This window comes from Chaetodon auriga, chromosome 4, assembly GCF_051107435.1.
Source record: "Chaetodon auriga isolate fChaAug3 chromosome 4, fChaAug3.hap1, whole genome shotgun sequence".
Lineage (NCBI taxonomy): Eukaryota > Metazoa > Chordata > Actinopteri > Chaetodontiformes > Chaetodontidae > Chaetodon > Chaetodon auriga.
Window position 1 is genome coordinate 15,254,134 of NC_135077.1, and position 18,343 is coordinate 15,272,476.

Genomic DNA, 18,343 nt, shown 5'->3' on the forward strand with positions numbered 1-18,343 from the left:
CATCAGCTGCTGGAGACAGAGCTGCTTCAGTGGGACTGTTAGCGTGCTAAATGCCTTGCTCAGGGGCGACTTGACTCTTGGAAACTACTTTCCTGCTCCTACACTCTCAAGGTTGTGCTTATCATCATAAGGTTGCTTGTCTAATGTGTAGTTTGTCTTACTGTTACGCACACACACACACTCAGCTCGCTCTCTCTTGTGTTCTCATTTCATGTCACCCCCTGCCTCTCTACCTATTTTCGTCTCCTCCTCCTTCTCTCTGACTGACTCTGGCACTGTGTCACGCTGCCTCTCTGCAGCTCTCCTGCCATTACTGCCAATCTGCCATCGCTGTGTTTTTCATCACTGTTGGATTGTGCTGGAAGGCTGTTGAAAGAAAATTCTATTATTGTACAGGTGGATTTTGGTGGATTAAGTGAAAAACAGGGTCCATCAAGACTTTAGATGACTGTGGGTAATAAACAGTAAATTAAATGGATTAAACCGCTTTTGTTGCGTCCTGTGAGCCATCAGGCTGCCAAAATCTGATGTTTTTGATTGTAAAAGGAGCAAATGAAGGACCAACAAAGGGTTAATACTAATGTTTTCCCATATTTTTCCCCCAGTGCCACAGTCATAGAATAGAAATGTCAGATCTCATGGACAGATTGTCTTTTACAATGTACAGTTTCACCCGTTACAGGAGGAATCCTGTTTTTTGTTTTGATGCTCAGCTTTTGTCTGCCATCACCCTCAGGCAGACATTGCAGTCTTAAAATCACTCTATGAGCATACTGTGGCACGCTGAGCAGCTTCACACTTAATGACAAATGCTGTTGATTTTAAACATCCTATGGTTCTCCCACGAGCAGCATCACCAAGAAAAACTATTTGTCTCCAGTATTTATGCGATTGTCACTCAATGCATAGCTGTCACGTTGTGGAGTGCAATGAATACTGCAGCTTCAGCATTGCACAAGTGCTGCAGACTTTTAGCCTTGTTTTTCCATAAAGTACAACAGATTTGCTTAATTGCGGCAGCTGAGTTTCTTTTTCTCATTTTGCTGAAAGCAGCATTTCTGTCACTTGCTCCAGAGCTTGCCGGAAAAGATAAGAAAATGTGTGTTCCTCTTGTTTTATCCAATCCAAATTTTGTGGCTGATCCACCAGGCCTTAAGAGAAGACATAAAAGAAATAAATAAAACAAGTCACGCTACAACTGCCGTGCATCTGAAGGCTGGTGTTTAGGCTATTATCTAGTGAAATTGATCAGCGTGTCCTGGTGTACCACCTCTTTCAGAAGAAGGTCTACAAAGATGGACATGAAATTCAGCATCCAGTAACACTGCCATCATTCTGTGATGTCACAGCACAGTGATTGACGGTGTTTCTGTGTGGTTAAAAACCGGCGGCGTTGTTTTGGTAGCAGTGTTTTTTGGGAGCTCTGGCTTGAAACGAGCAGTCGTTCTGAGCTGCATGTTGATACAGAAAGCGCCGGCAAAGTGCTCTTTCCGTTGAACAACGCTCACTATTACCATTCAGTTTTGAGAAGCAAGGCTTGGTGTGAAGCAGGAAGTGTGTGTTTGTGTGTTCATACGTCCATAATTTGCTCTTAAAGACTCATTGACGAGGCATGAAGTCGGAGAAAAGCCCCCCGACTGCTCTGTGCCCCTCACTGTTTCAGGGACATAATGCGGCATTTTATCACAAAATAGAGAGGCTGTTTGTGCGTCTAAACGATCCAATTTATCTGTTTGAGCATACAGCTGCGTTTGTGTTCAAATTGTACCACAGTTTAACCAGAGGGACGGCTTCACCATTGTCGTCTTAATTCAGGAATTTGTTGTTGTGTTTCGTTTCCAGACTTTCTTTGTCCTTAACGGCAAACTTAATTTACGGCTAATCAAAGAATACAATTCACCCTCGCTCAGCTGCGTGTACATGAACGAGACGTATTCAGATGAACAATGGTGGCGCGATGACCTTCTCACCTATCCCAGAGCACGAGTCGCTGAGGGCTGGAAACTCATCACGTTTAGAATAACCTCACGTCACCCCTCTGAATCACATCCTGTCTCCTACATCGTCCTCCTCTGCTCACACTAATTACTCTCATTAAAGAAATCTCCTCTCTCCTCACTTCTAAGTCCGTCTTTCTGTCATGATCCTTTTTAGGTCAGAGGAATTTTGTTTTTCTTTTCTGTTGTCGGGGAGCCAGAGGCTTTCTCGCCTACTCTTTTTTTTTTTTTTTTTTTTTTTACAGTTGGTTGATTGAAACAGATGTGATCCAGGAAATTAAGCTTATTCTGCTCCTGGTGCCAAAAAATGTAAAATGTAAGCAATGCAAAGAGCAGGAAATTGAATGAGCAATGAAGTGGAGGAGCTGCTGGGAGCATTTTAGTGGGGCAACTTGTGAAGAGAGTCACTGCAGTTTGGAGTTCACAGCCTTTCCTGGTTTGTGACCCCGTGTCAGGGGCTGCTTGATTTAAGTGATTTTTAAAGGTAGGTATCCCAGTTTTCCAGGACATTTTTTTAGCATTTCTCCATCGCTTCATACTCAGGTTTTTCTGCTTAAGATGCTGCAAATAGCCTCCCTTCATGAGAAAAACCTGCAGGCATAGAAAGTAGCTTTGAAACAGATGGGATACAGATGGCAAAAAAAAAGGGAGAAACAAATCTTAACATCAAAATGTCTAAGAATAGCTATAGACTCAGAGGCAGGTGTTCGGTTAGGAGGGGACAGGTAGTTCAAGCCTAGGCATGATTTTACTTTAAAAAAAAAAACACACCTTTAAATCCTGGAAAACATTCCCCCAAAGCATTGATCTTAAGTTTTAATCAGAATTCCCTTCATTGCCTGGTCCAACAAATGTTGCTGAAAATTGTTTTGTTGGTGTTGGTTTCCTCGCAGCATCGATCAAGACCGTGCAGTGTGTTTTTTAAATAAAAAAAAAAAAAAAAAAAACGCCCTCTCTGTAGCATGTATCGACACCTGAATTATGGATCGCATCGGACTGAACTTTACCGTTCACTCTGTCCAAGCTGCGTGTCATTGTGGTTGAACAGAAACCCCATTTCTCCAAAAGGTCAACTTTTTTCATTTTTAGAAAGATTAAGTGCGTAATCCTTGTAGACTGAAGTTCCCAGCGGCTGTTTTCTCCCAGTATTCAGCAGTGTGTCTTAAAGTTTATGGTTTTCATGGCAAACTCTTCAAACTACCACTGGATATCTCTTCTTATCAGGTTTGAAAGGACTTTAAATTAGCATTTAGAACATCTTGAAAAGCATCCTTTGAAATCCACTCTAACAGAACTGTGTCAAGGGCAGCAGCATTTAAAGGACAGATTGTCCCTCTGAACCCGATCTATAGCGGAGAAAACAACAGATTAACATGACTTAATAATACCATATAAAAGCAGGTATTGTGCAGAAATTCTCAGTGCGTTGAAGACAATGTGATTATTCAGGGTCCAGTCCCAGCTGCACACCCGTATGCAAAACAGCACTCAGAGGGAGGCCAACACATGCAAATCTACAACAGTCGTCTCATCCTGCCATTACGAGAAGGAAGGCCTAACATCACCAACAGGCCCTCTGTAATTGTGGTGTGCATGTTAGCTGATTGAAAGCTGAAGAGTCAAGATGAGGAGGAGCGGACAGATGTTGCTGAATTACGAGGGATTCAATAGATCTTGTCGCTTTATGGGAATTATGCAGTGTTGTATAAGGATATGCTTTTTCTTTAGTCGTCAGGAGCAGTAAATTGACTGCCTTCTGCCCGCCTGTCGTGTTTGCGTATGTATTTGTTGCTTGTTTGTCTTTGTGCATCCATCCATTTGCCTGTGTGTGTTTGTGCCTGCACTTTTCTGTCATCCTGTAACATCTAATAGCATGGGTAAGGTGCTAGCTGAGTGTCGCGCTCGCCCACCACTCGCATCATTAACAAGGTTGTCTTCCGGGGTTTAATGAGCTGCCAGTCGCCTCTCCCTCCTCTCACATTTCCCTCCAGAGACAGTCAGAGCGGCCTGATGGGACAGGTGCTCATTTTCTAATTTTTCTATTTTTGTGGAGAGGAAAAAAAAATCCCTTATTTGTCTAGGTGCCAGTCATGTTAATGTCCATGTGTCTACATGCATGTATCAGACGAGGCTTTTCTTTACCTCAGGTACAGGCAGGTATTCATTTGTACAGGGGTCTGTGTAGCTTAAAATGAGTCTATAACTGTTCTGTTATAGACTCAACCTGTGTGCACAGATTTGTAGAAAAACTATATATTAAATACTGCTACAACTGCCAACTATTTTTAATACTAAGATTATGCTTGAATTATGACTTTCCACAAAAATTTTGCTGCCCTTTTTTGAAATTTTGTTTAACAGTGCAGGATGGTTGCTGAGTTGAGATGATGTTTCCTGTTTTAGTTATTTAATAATTTCACTTCTCCTTTGTTAAATTTACATTTTGGTTTCTTTGTGTTGTGTAATCCAGTTACATCAGACGTTTCAGTCTTGTTGAAATTTAGAACTTAACTGGTCGATGAGTCAATTAGTCGTCATCAGAAAATTCTGCAGCAACGTTGAAAGTTGCATTTAAACGTAGTAGGCATAGATAATAATTAGAATCAACATAAGAATAGTCCTGGAGATGATTAATGTGCAGCTCAGTGACTGCTCACCAAAGCTCTTGTAGTCACTTCCTCCCTCTCTTTGCATTTGCGTGGACATTTGGCTGTAATATTCCTCATGGCATCCCACTGTGACCGGGGCTGTTTGGATAGATGCTTGCTTTGGTTCCGCACCATTAGCGAATGAAACGAGCAACTAACGCTGAAGCATTTTCATGCTGTGCTGGAGACATATCAGCAGCGTACTGTATGCCTGCCGCGTCACTTTTACATGGGGCACATGCAAAGTTAAAGTTCAGCGGTGCAGGTGAACATAACTAAACAACTGGAGCGCAGCTGTATATTTCCCTAAGTCACTGCTAGGTTACCACATGAGTTAAAACTGCAGAAGAGTCGAGCACATTAGTGAATTTAACTGCCGTATGGTGTGACTGTTATGGAAACCTGCATCATATTGAATGAAATAATAAGAAATTCCGTATTACAGGAAACATTCAGTGTCCTTAGTAGCAAGATCCAATTTGTGGATATCAGTTTTCTTTTCTCAATACTAACATTTACTTTTCCCCTGAGAGGAAATTAATACTTGGTGTTGCTGCAGCTATTTTCTGTGCTGCAGTATGGAGAAAGGTTCAGAGACAAGATTAAATGTCTGTGGTTTCATCCAAAGATGCATGTTTGTTTGCATGAACCCTCCCTCCCCCCTCTTCTGCTCTTCCAGTCACTCCATTAAAGCGGAAAAATGCACTGCAAATGAAGTCATTATTTACATTGTTTAAATGTTGAAATCAGCCAAAGTGCAGGAGAAGCCTCAAGTGGCTCATCAAACCTCTGTGACCCATCTGCTCGTGTTTAATTCTGGAGAATCAACACAAAAGCTGCAGCAGAGTAGATGTATCACTCTGCATATTTTCATTTTGGTAATTGTTGTCAACGAAGAGGCTCTGAAGTCGATTCATAATCAGGAAAAGTTAATTAAACATGCAAAAATAAAGCTGAGAAGGCCTTCTAGAAATAGGCGTGTTGTCTGTTGTCCAGAAAAAAAGCAGCGTTGATCATCCAGCACTAAGCATGATAGCTGATGCAACAGTTTCACCTCAAGGGGCCATTAGTTGCTGTTCCGGAGCTGTCTGTCATATCACATGGTCTCCAGCAGCAGATAGTTTGCAAAGTTCATTTTTCTTTTTTGAGCGCTTGAAGGTCTTTGCTGTGTCAAACCTCGGGTTTAGTTTACCTTGAGGTGGCTTTTGTTTTGTTTTCCTGGCCAACGTTCTCTTGTGGGCGTGTGAATAAGGACCGTTCTCCTTTTCCTGCCATGAACTCAAGGGAGGCTGTTAGGGTGGAGTCTGGATCGTACAAAGCATGTGACTTTGACATTCAAGCCATAGTTCATGTCTTGTTTCCTGGCAGCAGTCAAGGTTGGCCTCTTTGAACCACGGAGGTGATATTTGTCTAATCTTAATGGAGTGGAGTGGCACTTAAACTTTAACCAAAGGAGTGGACAACCAGTAACACCTGTGAGTAGTAGAATAGGTCATACAGGTAATTTTGGCAGATACTGAGAAATAACATTTTTTCATCATGTGATGCTTCTAAATGGATATGCTATTAAGATTGTTTTCTCAAAATCGTGCTGTTTCAGGATAAGCATAAACTTTGAATCCCAGCTCCGAAGCCAACATGGGTGAAAAACCGTGAAAAGCTGTAATTTAGCGGATCGACAGTTCCATCCACTGATGAGGGCCATGTGATACGAAGAGCTACCAAATGCCTCTGATGTAAGATTTTGTTTCTCACCCAATTCTGTTGTTTAATTAGCAGGACTTGTAAGTGGTCCGCATACCAAAACTCCTGCGGTAAGCTAATCAAGAGCTGATTAAGAAGGGCCTGATGAAAGTTCCTTCAGATTGTTGTGGCACTTTTTATAGCCTCCTCATTTTAAAGTCATACCATGAATAGCGGGTGCCCTGAGACTGCATAGCTGCATGTTTACCCGTGGCCTGAGCCCAGCAGTTGATGCACAGCTTCGGTCTACACTTGGCGGAAACAGTTTACCGGTTACACACTGCTGCAGTCATAGAACCCCGATTCCAAAAAAAAGTCGGGACGCTGCAAACGAACTGTTTACCGACAACAGTTTTACAGTGTTCCTGAGCTCATGTAGTCAGGTGTTCACAAAGTGTTGAACCTCGCTCCATCCTCGCTTATGAACGACTGAGTCTTTCCAGGATGCCCCTTTCATACCCAATCATGATACTCTCACTTGTCACCAGTGAACCTGTTTACCTGTGGAACGTTCCAAACAGGTGTTTTTGGAGCATTCCACATCTTTCCCAGTCTTTAGTTGCTCCTGTCTTAACTTGCTTGAAACGTGTTGCTGCATCAAAGTCAGAAAAAGCAGATATTTACAAAAATCAATGAAGGTGATGAGGCCAAACATTAAATATGTTGTCTCTGTGCTGTTTTCAGTTGAGTATGTCAAACGGGATTAGCAAATGACCTCATGCTGTTTTATTTTAGCACAACGTCACAACGTTTTGGGAGTCCAGGTTGGACTTTCCCGTCGAGCCTTGACCAGAGCTTGTCTGCCGTCGACTACCAATCTGTGTTGCGTTGTTTCTCTTATAAATTCAGGTTCCTCCAGGTTCATTTAGAGGTCTTGTAAAAGCAGACACGTAACAAATGGATCTCGGCAGGGCCTGATTTACGACTCTAGCTACCTGCTCATTTGACAACAAAATGATCTGTTTCGTCCCTCATTTACTGTGTTAATACAAACAGTATGTTCCGGCGTTAATCATACCTTCACATTTCTCCAACTTGCCTATCATGCCTTTATTACCTGAAGCCATTTGTAGTTTGTTATCACATTGTCCTCCAGTGATTTGTCACAATAATGAATTATGCGTCATGTTGATTTGCTGTAATGCTTTGCAAAGAGCTCTGAACATTTGACTGTACAGAAAGAAAGTGTCTCTGTGTTCAGAGCTTTAAAATGTCAGCAAACTTTCTCCCTTTCTTTCTGTGTCGGCCCGAGATGACAAGGAAGGCAAAAACTAGTCGAATTGTATTTTCTGCTTTTAAAAGCCCAGAGCAGAGAGGAATATGGAGGTAGACTGAAGGAGAGACAGGAGGAGAGAAAGAGAATGACAATGAGGTGTCAGCGAGGGGAAGATGGAAAATGATGACAATGGGTGTTATATGTGTATGTGTACGCGTGCATCTGAGTGTGCACGTCCGTGTGGAGATTAGCATGAGCGCTAGCAGGAGAGGGAGCACAGCAAACAGCTCAGGGTTATTTACCCAGCTCAGAGGGATCGGACATGCTTGCACGTCGCCTCTTCTCTCCAACACGCGTCCTACTGACAAGTAGCTCAGGGTGCCTGACATTTTCCTTTTCTCCCCTCCCCCATCCCTTTTCCTTTTTCCACTAAAATCTCGACCTTTCCAGTTAGTGCCAGAAGTGCAGGTGAGGCTTATGCTGTCGAAATGGGAGAAGGGTCAGCAGAGGTAAGGGCACTTGAGATGCTAGTCGGTTAGCTGCCAGATGATCAAGGTGGACACCAGTGGCAAAGAAACAGGAGCTGAATGCAGAGCTGCAGTGATTGAATGAATGCTTGAGCAGCTACGGACAAATCATGCAAACAGGAACACACGAACGATTCACAGATTTGTATTATACACATTTATAATGTCTGTTCACCCATATTATAAAAAACATATCTTCTTATTACCTCTAGTGGTATCCAGCCATGCAATTCTTGGCCAGCCAAATTTTGGCTTTATTCGTACAGGTTTTGAGATATTTGTTTGAGATTTCGGCCTCCATTTAAGTACAATGGACATGGAAAGGTGTGAAGAGCATGTTCTGGCAATTTTGTACGAAGGGTCGTTCGTTGTCTTTCTGTGAGTTTATTCTGACACCTGCAGACGGATTCCCTTCTTGCTGTCTCGAGTGTGAGATGACAAGAAAGAACCCGGAGCAGGAGAAGTTGATGACTTTGTTCTATCATCAGAATAACGTGTGCTGCTCAACAGGCTATGTTGGTATTCAAACCTCATTAACATTGGTGGTTTATCCGGTCCAGGACCAGTTCCAGGGAAGGCATGTTGCATTTCTGCATTTTAAAGCTGCACCTAGTAATACTTGCACATCAGTAATGCATCAACAGATTGTGCATGATGCGAAAGGAGTCACTGGGAGTGACAAACCACACAGTTATAGCTCAACTCAACGCTGTGGAGCATATTAACCTCTTTAAGTCATTGTTTCGGTTTGTATGGCCTGCAGCTGTTTTGCTTCAACCCCCCTGCTGTCATCAACCAGGAACAAGAGCTGTGATCAAACCGCTGCATGCTACCTGTCCATCACCAAATGGCAGACAAAGTAAGCAATTAGCCGCTGAAAAGGAGTGGTGCATTGAGCACCTGAGGAGGAAGATATTCCCCTCAAGAGTTTAAACCACAAGGGAGCTAAACGAATGAAAATCAGGTGCAGCATTTGGCCCGGAAAGCTGACTTGATTATAAACCCTGATGTTGCTGCGTGTTTGCTGGATGTCTGAATTAGCAATGCTGCAACAGCTTTACAAGGTTAGAATATGTAAAGTTGTGTTAAGGAGCTTAATTTATATTTCCATTTACCTCTTATATTTGATAGCTACAGATAGCTCACACATAGATGTCTGAGAACATGGCCAAAAATGGCTAGATACCGCTAACAGCAACGGTGAAAATGCTTTTATTGTCATTTGAGCGAAGCAGACCTTTGACATGAGGAATAGCAGAGGGTTGGTAATAGAGGAAGTCTCCCTGATACCCTAATTGAAGCATTTCCAGACTGCAGTCTCCGAGCTGGCAGCTGAAAACCTTTAAAAAGTGTATCAGTCAGTCTGTCTCTTGCACTCCCCCTCAGTGGTCTTATTGCTGTACTGTCACTATCTCAGACTGAAGGAGCTCTGATTCTGACAGCGACTGGTGCCGACGCGGCAGACTGCAGCCACCGTGACCTCTCTGTCGGCCAAGAGAATAATGGAGTTTCTCTGGTCTTGAGATGTGCAGCCCTCCGCCTGCAGTGCGCTTGTTTCGTCTTTTTTTTTTATCTCCATCGTGTCTCACCACATTTTTCTATACATGTATTCACGCTCTCTGTCTCGTCTTGTCTTACATATTTTTGTGTCTTTTGCTCATTTATCATCTCCTTCTTTCCACTAACAGCATCAGTATTACCAAGAGCGTGCACAAAATGTACAGTTTTATCTTTCCCCCTGAAGAAAAAGCAGCCCATTTATTGCATTGACAGTATATTCAGCTGATTATTTAGTCTGAAACTGAGCATGTACTACTCAGTTCCAGTAATTATCTGCCTCCCCTGTCACACCCCCTCTCTCTGCAGCCCTTTGGGGTTATTATATAACAACGCTCAGGTCAAGGACAGCAGCGCTCATTTTTTCAGCGCAGTTTTGCAATTAACTAGCTCTTCACCCAGAGTAGTCCCATCCAGCAGATGAACTGTACCCAGGTCAGCTTTAGCTGCTCAGCTTTTCACCAGGTGAAAACGAATGGAATCTGCTTCAATAAAAAACATCACTGGCTGCTTTGACTGAGAGGCCTTGATGCAGGAAGCAGATCTGTCATCAGTGGTTGTGCCAGCGTTGTGGGTAACGCTGCAAGATCTGTTTCCGTGTTTCACAAACTCTTTGTTACTTTTGTTTTTCTCAAACAAGTTCACCAAGTATTGAAGCAGTGTGTTGTCCCATACAGCAAGACTGGGTGTGTTTGGATTTACAATATTAGCATTTCCTCCATCTCCACGTCTCGGTGTCCTGTAATTGACGACTCCATGGAACAGAGACTGATTAAAAACACACACTTTCTCTGACTCAGGATAAGCCTGCGGTCAGTGCGTATCCAGAAATCTGCCAGTCCTGTTTAGATCCACTGTTGATTCTCCAAAATTAAGAACAGAGCGGACGTCTCGTGGTTTGTCGTGTTGCTTTTGGAAATAGCATAATTTTATGTTCCCAAGCAGATGTCTTTAAAATGACACATCCTTTTTATTCTGCTACGGGTCACTGAGAGGTTAAAGCAGGATTTCAAGCCGCAGGCGAGTCATGGATCACGGAAAAGGGAGTGAAGCTCGGTTTTAAGAAGTTTATATTTCCTGGCATTTTTATTCTGGGGCTGTATAACTTAATTTGCAGACTTGCTTTCCATTTGCTTTGCTGCCCTGTTCTGTCCCGCTGCTAAAATTAACTTCCTAAATGTCAAGTCTGAACGTGAGAGAGTGTGTGGTGTGACGGCTTAACGGTGTTATGGTGATAACAGTGGCACACAAAGAGCCACAGTCTGTTTTAAAGGACGTGAATTCACTCGCACATAAAGGCACATTTTTCTCTTTTCAAATAAACACTCACTGCCTACTTCACAAATACGCCAGCAGCTCTGACTTTCCGGCGTGCACGGCGCCTCCTGAACTGTGCCCGCAACAGATAAGTGAGCTGTGGAGTGCAGAGACAGGCCCAGTGATCGCACTTGGCATCGGACTCGTTACAAGTCTGGACAACGCCGCGGTCGCATAAATCTGCCAAACCCGATCGGACACCTCACACGTGCAACAGCAACTGCTGATCAGCCTGTCACACTGCTTGAAAACTCGGCCTCAGACGGGAAAAGAGCCGTGAGCAGCATGAGGGGCAGCAAACAGAGGACGTTTTTGTGGTGCTGCGTGTGTGTGTGTGTGTGTGTGTGTGTGTGTGTGTGTGTGGTGTGTTGGTGTAATACAGTAATGCAGGTCTGAACCTGTTTTTTTCCGGCGTTGTGTGAAGAGGTGGTACGTGGTTGTGGTATGAGTCAACAAATGGGTCTTGGTGTCAGCTGCAGACTGCAGAGTATGAATGCAGGCTTACAGCTGAATGCGATCACTCATATTTCAGTTGAAACCAACTCATGTCTCATTTGTGAGTCAACAACTTTAAAGGTCCGGGATGTCGGATTTAGTGGCAACAAGCGGTGAGGTTGCAGATCGCAACCAGCTGAATATCTCTCGCCCTCGGCTATGATGGACACTAAATCTCTCTAAGATCCTCTCTAGAGCCGGTGTTTGGGTTGTCCGTTCGTGGCTACAGTAGAAACATGGCGGTGCAACACGGTGGTCTCCGTGGAAGAGAACCCGCTCCCTCTGTGGGTATAAAAAGCTCATTCTCAGGTAACTGAAACACATCCTTATATTCAGGTGACCATACACTGATCAAAACATAATTTTGAATACAAGATTGTTTCTCAACACTGCGAAGTCATTGAGTTTAAACTCTGTGGCAACAAATGCATGCTGAAGGCTAACAGTGACAGAACGAAATGGAAAAAAATATGAAGACTTTAACCCTTTTCCTTTATCTGCTTCAGCAAAGGGAAATATGATAGGTCTGTATTGGTTTGTTCAGCAGTTTTATGGCCACTGTTGGCTCTGCTTGGTTGCCCTGCATGATTAACAATCAAGCAATGCAGGGCTGTTTTGGGGGACTTTGTTCCTCTATGCCAAGATAATGCAGCCATTAAAATCAAAACAAGTTCCCACTCCCAGCCTTTAACTGGCTCCGGCAGAGGTTTTTGTCACTCGGCATCAGTGAATGTTCATCAGACGTTTTTGAGCTCACAGTGCAGGGATTTCTTCTTCTTTTGTCCCGCTTTGAACACTTTCTTTATACTTAAACATGCAGTAGAGCGTATCATGTCACCATTTTTAATTGCCCCTGATACATTCTCGTCTTTCTTGCCCAGTTTTATTTCTGTACTTAAGAATCTGATCGGCACAGATCACAGAGTGTGGTGACCCTCTCCCTCTGTGCAGTTATTCTAGATTGCGATAGATAAGAGATGGAGCTGATAAATGAAGTCTAAAAGTTGCTTGTGTGCACACAGATGCAGCCAGTCAGGTCAGGCGACACGGCTTTTCACTTCCGTCTGCGAGCGCCTCGGTTTGTCTCAGTTGACACACAGCTGCATTTTTCACAAACCTCATCTTTGCATAACTGAAATAAAAAACAAATGCGCTTCACCGTTTTCCTGCTGCCACCTGTAATTCAATAATGAAAAGGACTGAGCTTTAAGGAAGACAGAAGGAAAATACGGTGACATGGTCCAGATACTGTCGGTGAATATTAACTGAACATGTTAGTTCAGGCTCTGAGATTGATTGGCTTTTTATATGGCACTACCTTTGATGCCAGGATTGCTGCTAACTACAAATGAGAGATCCTTCTTCTGCATAACATGTTTTGTGTTCATGAGACATTCTGGCTTCATACCCAGAAGTGATTTGTTATGACATAATTTCTAAAATGGAGCCTTAAGCTTTGAGCTAATTCTGGAAATCTGTGACATTTTCATTAACATTTATATCCTTTGCTGCTCAGCGGGTTTGGCTTTTCTGTCAATGAAGGTTGAGGTGTTCATTCCAGCCGCCACTGGTTCTGTTTATTCCAAACAAACTGGAAGACCAAACTCAAAATGAAGAAATTCCATGTGTGTGGCACAATTCCTCACTCTTTCTCACACTCCCTCTGTCGCCTTTTTATGAAAGCTAGTGAATTTTTTTGTGTGTGGAGAGCTCGTCTGAGGGAGCTGGTCGTGTGTGCCAAGCGCTTTCAGGCTTTTCTCTGGTCGCCTTTTCATTGAGTGAAGAGCAGATGACAGCAGAGCCAGGAAGAGCGGAGCTGATAGCAGTTTTACCGCCACTCTCTGCTTTTTCGAGATCACACGGCTGACAGGGATCACCTGATTCTTTCATCTTGCCTTGCGGGCGTCCGTTTGTCGATTTTTCTAACGGGCCACTCTGCCTCCATCCTCCATCTTTTCCCTCCGTCGCTCACTGTATTTACATGAACTCTAATAATTTGATTAGAGCCAGGAGGGTAATATTGCAACTGTCAGATAAACCCCTGTAGAGTTATCTTACTCGCATTAAGGTTGTAATCTCGGAGGCAGAACTCGATTAACCCAGCTGGATTACTCAAATTCCTCTTGGCACCAGTACGGCTTAGTGATTTCCCTCTATGAAATGGTTTGTCAAAGAAATGGCAGATTTTTTTTTTTTTTTTTTTTGGTGGGTGACAGCGAAACACTTTCAATGTTAGAACTAACGCCGTAAGTAACTGAGCTTGTGCTAAGGTGGTATTTCATCAATAGGAAAGAAAAGCATAGTGTCACTCCTCTCTTTCAGAACAGAACTCCAAACTCATCCGTTCAAGCGTTTCCTGTTACTGGGCCATTTTTATTGGCTCATTTTGGCTTGGTAACGTAGATATATTGGTATCAGCTTGTGTGCCAGCCAAGACTCTTCAGAATAGAAATTGGTTGGAGTTCAATTTGTCGACATGCATATTGGTTGGGGAAAGATAAATAAGATGAATTAGTAATTGGGCTGGATAGTGTTTCCATTACTACACTTTTTTTTTTTTTTTTTTTTAATTGTGCAATATGACATTACAGTGACAACAAACAACAACAACAATAACATTTGTGGTTTTGTGTGTGTGTGTGTTTGTGTGACATGAGAATGAGAAAAACGGTATTTTATATATATATATATATTAACAATAATGATAATAAAATAATTGTCAGACAGGCAAATGGAATAACAATAATAATAGAAATGACTAAACAGAAGGAAACAAAAATAAAAAAAAGGAATAAGAAAATTAAAGAAAGTAGAAGCAAAAGAACAAAACAGAAACACCACAATACCCTAACCCTAACCCAAAAGCAGGAAATTGTCACATGCTTTAAGCGATTAATCAACTAATTGTTTTAGCTCCAGTAATTGACTGTTTTAATTGACAAAAGATTCATATAATGCAGGCTCGCACGGTGCTTTGGCGATGTTAAATGTAAATCAGTGCAGTTTATCATACTGTGTGATTTAGAGTGGATTTTTCCTCTTTCCTTAAACTATTATCCTCAATCTGTGAATCCACACTCATGAAATGTTTGTGTGCATATGAATGTACCAAATGTTTCATCTCTTCCTCCAAAACTTTGTGTTGCGCATCCTCTCTCCCATTCCAGCTCTCCTCCTCTCTGTGATCCCGTCTACAGTCTCTCTCTCGCACGCTAACACACACACACGCACACACACACACACACACACACACACACACTCAGAGCTCCTGGCTCTTTCTTTATTCAGTGCTTCCACTGTATCCCTCCCCCACATCTCTCTCTCTCTATTTCTGTTTCCTTCTCAGCCTCCCTCCTTCCTACTCTCACTTGCATCCACAGCCACACATCCTGCCGTTGCACCACCGCTCGCTCCAACCCTCCTCTTTTCTCACACTCGTGCTTCCCCTTTAAGACTGCCCTTTCGTCCCCTTTTTTCTCCCTCGAGCTGTTTCTTTTTGATTTTTGACTCCCTACATTCCTCCCTCTAATCGCTGTCTCTTCACTCTCCGCTCTCTCTGTCTGATCATGCCTTCTCCTCGAGTGCCTCCATCGACCTGTAATTAAAAGCAGTTGCTGAGGCTGAAGGAGCTGCGTTCAGGTGTAACCCCTGACTCGGAGCCGACTGTCTGCTGCTGCAGAACAAGTTATGTGCATTACTGGCCTTGTTGCATGAGAGAAGGGGGCGTTACATTGAGCAACCGCTGCATGAATTGAATGTATGTTTGTAGATTCCCTGACTGTGGGTTCCTTTAACCCGGCGTGGCCACTTCTCAGCATTGCGTATCGTGTTATGCATTACACAGCAACAATACAGGACACAAAGGCACCACTCTCTGGGGCCATCAGGCCTGATTCTGTTTGTTCAGCAATTACTGCCTGCACTAATGCAAAGACCATGAGGCTTAACCAGAGCCAGAATGGAATCTTTCTAATAGCTTCCATCTTCCTGTTTCTGTGATAACAATGGCAGCCACGCAGACAATAGAAGTGTCAGCGTATCCTTCAGCCTAGATTGTTTTTGAGTGTTGACCCACTTTAGATAATCCAGGCCTGTGTGCACACCTGTATGTTGTTTAATCAGGGTCAGTTTACAGCTAAGCTGTAATGATTGGAGCGTCAATGACGTGGAATGGACTGGTATCTTGACCTCGTCCATTGACCGGATCATTAACCAGCCGGCTGATTTTAATGAAATGTAACACCAGCTGCTTTCGGCTGGAGAGGATGCAGCGGATTGAAGGGGGCAATGAAAACAGATGAAAGGATTCCACGAGTACATGCAGGTGTGCTTTTCACCATGGGTAAACACACACGCTCTCACACACACACACACACACACACACACACACACACACAGAGAGGGAGAACCAGCAGTAAGAAAAGCAGTGTCTGCTGCCATTTCATTCTCTCCCACACAGACACAGTGAGGCCTGTGTGTTCAATCAGTAGAGCTCATACCCGAACAGATCCACCTGAGAGATCGGTGTCGCCCCACTAACTCTCTCTCATACTCGCACACACAAGCAAAACTAATGACTTCAATACTTCAGGCACAAATAGAAGCGTTAGTCCTTGCAGCAAGCAATTCTCAGTTCAGAAGGCGTCCGAGAGGAAGAGAGGGAGGATGGGAGGGTGGGAGACGAGCGGAAAAAAAAAACAGAGAGAGAATTGATGTTTTCATCCTGTCTTGAAAATAATGACACACCTGGGGAAAGCATTGCAACAAGGAGAGCATGTTTGTTTACTGTCAAGACGGTCTGCCGAGCACCGTCATTACCACTGATGTTATACAAACGCTAGTGGAAGTCATCCACAGTAAGTCCACCATACAATCACAATGCGATGTGGTAACGCGCTAACTGCTGCTTCAAGATGTAGCAGTTGGCCTTTCGGCTTCTAATAGACCGGAAGTGAGTGGGAGTGGCAAAAAGAGGATGGATGCTGCAAATGACTGAAGGAGTGAATCACTGCAGTGAAAATTGCTTTTTAAGAGAGTTCATTAGCGGAGCTGCACAGTGATGTACGACAGTGCAGGGCATTGTAGGAAACTGGGAAGATGGACGTTAGCTCTTTATAGCGGAGGGAAGTTTTCCTGTAGGCCACAGATGTGTAATTGGCTCACCTTTTCAATTTGGTGTTCAGTCAACAAGACTGCAGACCGTGGCAGCTGAACCGAGATCAGGGGGCTGCAGGGAGTCTTATTAGCTTTTTCGGTCCAGAGAATATTCTGGAGGTTGAACAGGCACTGAACCCAGATCAGGGGGAGAGGAGGAGAGGTGAGGTTATAATGATGATGAGGACAGGATGCCAAACTAGGAATTTCATTATATGGTGCAACAAATAAAATTTCAGCACTTGGCTTTTCAAACAAGGCTGGCTTCATCAAATATGTCCAATATCTTGTAGAGGACATCTAGCATTAGCAGACAAGGCTGCACAAGCATGTTACCGCGTGCAAAGCGCTTTACGCTCACGGGAACTGAGCCTGATTTGACTTCAACAAAAACACTGAAAAGACACATTTTTTGAGTGACTGTTCTTAAGTTATTCAAGTTTTTGAAGCCTTCGATGGTGAAACTTCATTCTTGACCTTGGAATCTGTAGTTTGACCACATGATCTTCACACAACTTTTGTGACTTTCAGCCACATCTCGCAAAGTTTTCTCAGTTAAACAAGTTTGAGGTTGTTAAGCTTATTGAAGTATTAAAAGTTACGGTTGCTCTGATGACAGTTAGACTGGTATTGTCTTTTTTTTTAATCCACAAGTTAAAGTTTAAAATTTGATTTTGTGGCAGTGCAGCCCTGCTAGAATGAGATCTTGCACAGAAAGAAAAATTCAATTAAAAATAAAAATATTAAGGGTGAAGCAGTTCAAAATTATCTCGGCTCAAGCCATGTAACTGACGTAAGTCTCTGCAGTCCAGCAGCCAGTGGCTGCAGACACCTTGACGGCTGAAACTAACTGCGCCTTAAGCTTGTCTTTCTTTCCTTTTTCAGTAATTGTACCTCTTGAAGAGATGCGAGCGCCTGGCTCATTTTAGCTCAGCAGCTAACAAAATCCCTCACTCTCCAAACTGTTTATAGACATCATGTCCTTTTCCACCTCAAAGCATAGCCTCGGAGTTATTGCCTCTGCAGGCGCCACTGCAGCCTCTTCTAGCTAACGCTGATGTGATAGTTTGTTAGGACGGACTTCCCTTTTCCACCGGCACTGATTTTTCAGGTGCATGCTGGACTACGTTTTGCTCTCTTCATCTTGCCTCAATGATGCCGACCAACCGCTTCATGGAATAAAAGTCCACATATGTGAGCTCTGGGGAAATTGGTACATAGAACCTGCACTGTCAGTTAATACATGTTTAATCAGTTGAATTATTAATGGCAATTAGTCTGTTAATGGTTAATAATTAACATGCCTCTTTTGAGTGTATCGCAGCCTTCATCAGAGGATTGAGTTAGCTTGTTTGTCATGGAGCTGTATGATTCTGAACACCTCCGGAACATGTGAGCAGAGTTTAAGTGAGTGGACCTTGTGTTCAGATTGTTTTTAGCCTTAACAATACACCACACGCTGCACTGAATACAATGGAGCTACATGCTGAAATAATAATACATCACAGCAATACCTTGACAGCTTTCTGAACAGCATATGATGGTTCGGTCAACATAAGTGAAATCACAGCAGTGCAGGAACATGTGACATTTAAATTGAAGTGACGGGGGGGGGGGCAGGCAGTGTGCCATTACAGCAAGAGCCACCTTTGCTGGAATGAGACTCTGCAGAGACAGAGAGAAAAAAAA

General features: G+C 43.2%; 1 protein-coding gene across 3 annotated transcripts in view; it reads left to right on the forward strand.

Annotated features, from left to right (window-relative positions):
- The window catches only part of mgat3b (beta-1,4-mannosyl-glycoprotein 4-beta-N-acetylglucosaminyltransferase b), a 69,836-nt gene that overhangs the window by 26,696 nt on the left and 24,797 nt on the right, over positions 1–18,343 (forward strand). The gene's annotated exons all lie outside the window — the stretch shown is intronic.